The sequence below is a fragment of the Carcharodon carcharias genome (assembly GCF_017639515.1).
Source record: "Carcharodon carcharias isolate sCarCar2 chromosome 27 unlocalized genomic scaffold, sCarCar2.pri SUPER_27_unloc_17, whole genome shotgun sequence".
Classification (NCBI taxonomy): domain Eukaryota; kingdom Metazoa; phylum Chordata; class Chondrichthyes; order Lamniformes; family Lamnidae; genus Carcharodon; species Carcharodon carcharias.
The window spans coordinates 112,501-117,621 of NW_024470632.1; positions in this window are offsets into that span (position 1 = coordinate 112,501).

Consider the following 5,121-nt stretch of genomic DNA (forward strand, 5'->3'; position numbering starts at 1 on the left):
TCTCTCGCCCTTCTGCGTGCTTTCTCATCCGCCCGCCCTCCCCCCCCGCATGTGTGCGCTCACCCTCTTCCTTTTCTCTTTCTGTTGTTCCCTCTCTGCTGTGTGACAGCATCTCTCCCTCCCTCCCGCTTTCTTGCTCTCTCTCTCATGTGCCTGCCCACTCTGCAAGATACCTTGTCTCTCACTCCTCTCTCTCTCTCGCTCAGGGAGACACTTGAACACCCTGTTCTGGTGTCTCTCAGCCCCCTCTCCTCCTCCTCCTCCTCTGCTTTCAGACCCCGGTAATGTAAGTTCTTGTGAAGAGAGCTGTCGCCTGGTGGTGCCTGCGTGTTGGCGAGCGAGCAGCGGACACCTCCCCAAACCCCGCCAACCCTGTTCCCTTGTGGGGAGCTCACTGCGCTGCCAGCCTTGAGGTGTGGAGTGCAGAATGGGAGCAAGGCTTCCCCCATTAGCCTCGCGGAGACTGTGATGGATCGGGAATTGGGCTGTTCGAAAGGCCTCGTTGGTCATTTTAAATTCTTGGCCCCCCTCCTCCTCCTCCCCCCCGCCCCCCAGCTATCAAAAGCAGGCTGAGCGAGCGAGGGAGGGAGGGAGTAAGCAGCCCCCTTTGGGTCGTCTACTTGGGTTGGGTGTGACCTTTCCGTTTTGTGGCAGGGTTTGAGGGGTTGGGGGGCAGGCGGTGGGGGTGGGGGGGGTGGTGGGTGGCGGGGTTTGTGTGGTGGTGTGGGGGTGATGGGGTTAGGGGGTTGGGTGGGGATGTCCGCCGGTGCACAGACTGGCCACAATCCCTCCAGCCGCTCCTTCCCGGGAGTAGACCAGCCAGCGAGTGAGCGAGCCAGTCGCAGGGGAGGTCAGGACACGGGAGAGAAGCTGCAGAACGCTTTGATAATAAAATTTAAAAACACACACACACACACACACACACACACACAAAAAGCCAAAAAATATGGGGGTTGGGGAGGGGGGTGGTTGATGGGAGGGGGTGGGGTGGGAGGAGGAAGAACATTTTTTTTTAAAAAAAAGATAATGTCATTGTGTTGGGAGTTATACTGACTGTGTGCGCGCGCGCGCACACACATACACACGCGTGCACATACACACACGTGCACACAGACGCGCGCACGCACATACATGCACACACACACGTGTGCACATACACACACACCTGCACACAGACACACACACACCTGCACACAGACACACACACACCTGCACACAGACACACACACCTGCACACAGACACACACACACCTGCACACAGACACACACACACCTGCACACAGACACACACACACCTGCACACACACACACACACACCTGCACACAGACACACACACACCTGCACACAGACACATGCATACACATGCACACAGACACATGCATACACATGCACACACACGCACGCGTGCACATACATGCGCACACAGACACGCACATACGTGCACATACGCACATACACACATGCACACACCCCACACACACGCGCACACACACACATGCACACACGCACACACACACACACACACACACACACACTGAGTGAGGAGTCAAGGTTTAAATTATTTCATGAATTTGAAACAGGAAAAGGTGTATATTTAACTGCAATGGATGTGAGCACAATTAGGAGAATTCCAGTGTATCTACAGATTCATATCATTTGACTGGAAATGTGTAAATAAAATGAGAAAAAAAAAATCCAGTTTTTTTTTCCCTTTGGTAAATATCCCTGCGTCTGCCTCTCGTCTTTCTTGACCGTGAAGCCAGGCCTAGGTGGGGCGGGGGGGGTGGTGGAGGGATGGTCGGGGTCAGTGGGGGTCCTGCGCTGGGGCCTGAGGTGGGGGTGGAGAAGCGACATGGGGTAGGGAGCACCCACCCACCCACCCACCCCCCCACGCACGCGCACCATCCAGAGAGATCGAGGCTCCTTTGGCCACGACCCACTCCCTGGCCTCGTGGATTGGGGCATCCAGCTGCCCCTGAAGCCTGGGCTCCAGCCTCCAGATGTGAACGAGAGTGGCGAGGACTGCACCTGCCTAACTCCCTTTCACGTTCTTTCACCGGACGTTAGCGGTGCCCCAATCCTTAATCGTCCCCTTGAGAAGGTGGAGGGTGGGGGGGTGGGTGGGGGCAGAGGTGAGCTGCCTTCTTGAACCGCTGCAGTCCCCCTGTGGTGTAGGCACACCCACAGCGCTGTTAGGGAGGGAGTTCCAGGATTTTGTCCCCTGTGGTGTAGGTACACCCGCAGCGCTGTTAGGGAGGGAGTTCCAGGATTTTGACGAGCTTCTCGAGTGTTGTGGGAGCCGCACTCATCCAGGTAAGTGGGGAGTGTCCCATCACACTCCTGACTTGTGCCTTGTCGATGGTGGACGGACTTTGGAGGGGGGAGTCAGGAGGTGAGTTACTCTCCGCAGGATTCCCAGCCTCTGACCTGCTCTTGTAGCCACAGTGTTTATATGGCTGGTCCTGTTCAGTTTCTGGTCAATGTTAACCCCCGGGATGTTGATAGTGGGGGATTCAGTGATTGTAATGCCATTGAACGTTAAGGGAGCGATGGTTAGATTCTCTCCTCGTTGGAGATGGTTGTTGACTGTCACTTGTGTGATATGAATGTTACTTGCCGGTCTTGACAAGATGGATTTGGAATGGATGTTTCCTCTTGTGGGTGAGTCCCGATCTCGGCGGGGGGGGGGCACCGTCTTAAAATTAGGACAGAGATGTGAAATGTTTTCATCTGAGGGTTGTGCAACTTTGGAACTCTCTGCCCCTGGAGGTGGGGGTCATTGAATATTTTTAAGGCAGAGGTAGAGAGATTCTCATCAGGCAAAGGAATCAAGAGTTATCGGGGATAGATGGGAATGTGGAATTTGAAACGCAAGCAGATCAGCCATGATCTTATGGAGTGGTGCAGCAGACTCGAGGGGCTGAATGGCCTCCTCCTGCTCCTATTTCATATGGCTGTATGCCCCATATCAGCTGAAGCCTGGATATTGTCCAGGTCTTGCTGCATTTGGACAAGGGGCTGCTTCAGTATCTGAGGAGTTGTGAATGGTGCTGAACATTGTGCAACCATCAGCGAGCATCCCCACTTCTGACCTTATGATGGAAGGAAGGTCATTGATGAAGCAGCTGAAGATGGTTGGGCCAAGGACACTAACCCTGAGGAACTCCTGCAGTGATGTCCTGGAGCTGAGATGACTGACCTCCAACAATCACAACCATCTTCCTTTGTGCTGGGTATGACTCCAACCAGCGGAGAGTTTTCCCCCGATTCCCATTGACTCCAGTTTTGCCAGGTCTCCTTGATGCCACACTCGGTCAAATGCTGCCTCGATGTCAAGGGCAGTCCCTCTCCCCTCACCTCGGGAGTTCAGCCCTGCTGTCCATGTTTGAACCAAGGCTGTAATGAGGTCAGGAGCTGAGTGGCCCTGGCGGAACCCAAACTGGGCATCGGTGAGCAGGTTATTGCTAAGCAAGTGCCGCTTGGTAGCTCTGTCGATGACCCCTTCCATGACTTTACTGATGATGGAGAGTAGATGGTTGGGGTGGTAATTAGCCGGGTTGGATTTGCCCTGCTTTTTGTGTGTACAGGACATACCTGGGCAATTTTCCACACAGCTGGGTAGATGCCAGTGTTGTATCTGTACTGGAACAGCTTGGCTAGGGGCGCGGAGAGTTGTGGAGCACAAGTCTTCAGTACTATTGCCGGAATATTGTCAGGGTCAGTTCAGAAGTAAGGATGTCTTACTGCAGTTATACAGGGCCTTGGTGAGACCACACCCTGAGTATTGTGTGCAGTTTTGGTCTCCTTACCTAAGAAAGGTTGTACTTGCCATAGAGGGAGAGCAGTGAAGGTTCACGAGGCTGATACCAGAGATGGCAGGACTGTCATATGAGGAGGGATTGGTTCGACTGGGCCTGTATTCACTGGAGTTCAGAAGAATGAGAGGGGATCTGATTGAAACGTATAAAATTCGAACAGGGCCAGACAGACTGGAGGCAGGGATGATGTTTCCCCTGGTTGGGGAGTCGAGAACCAGGGGATAGAACATGGGGCAGGCCATTTCGGACTGAGATGAGGAGAAATGTCTTCGCTCAGAGGGTGGTGAACCTCCGGAATTCTCTACCACAGCGGCTTTGGAGGGTTGGGTCACTGCGTATACTCGAGAAAGAAATTGATAAATTTTTCGGTATTAGGGACATCAAGGGGTGTGGAGAGAAAGCGGGGATTATGACGTTGAGATAGAAGAGATCAGCCCTGATCACACTGAACGGTGGAGCAGGCTCCAAGGGCCGAATAGCCTCCTCCTGCTCCTGGTTTGTGTGTGTCTGGGGCCCGGAGCCTTTTGGGGGGGGATCCGGAGCCTTCAGCCGTTCCTCAACATCGCGCGGAGTGAATCGAATTGGCTGAAAAGACTGGCGTCTGTGATGCTGGGGATCGTCCACTCGGCACCTCTGGCTGAAGATTGTCCAGAGGTGCTTCCGCCGTCTCCTCCTCCAGCGAGTCGTCTACGTACCTGCCGTTCACATCCGGATGTGGTTAAGACTTTTGCGGGGCTTGGGTCTGATCAAGTCGGTTGTGGGGTCGCTCCGTTCTGGTCCAACGCGTGCTTGCTGCTTCAGCTGTTTGGCATGCAAGTGATTCTGTGTAGTCCCTTCACCGTGTCGATGCCTCTGTTGCTTTTTTTGTTTTGTTTTTGGTACGCTTAGTGCTGTTGCTGACATCTTCCCCTATCTCGGAGAAGTCTCACAGGCAGCGTGGTCCGCTCCTGTACTAATTTCCGGTGCTCGCTTCATCTCGAACCAGGGTTGACCCCCTGGCTTGATGGTGATGGTGGAGTAGGGGGGGATATGCTGGGCTGTGAGTTTACAGATTGCGATCGAGTACAATTCTGCTGCTGCTGATGGCCCACAGCACCTCATGGATGCCCGGTCTTGAGTTGCTTGATCTGTTCGAAATCTATCCCATTTAGCACAGTGGTAGTGCCACACAACACGATGGTGGGTATCCTCAATGTGAAGTCAGGACTTCATCTCCACAAGGGCTGTGTGGTGGTCTCTCCTACCGACACTGTCATGGACAGATGCATCTGTGACAGGCAGGTTGGTGAGGATGAGGTCAAG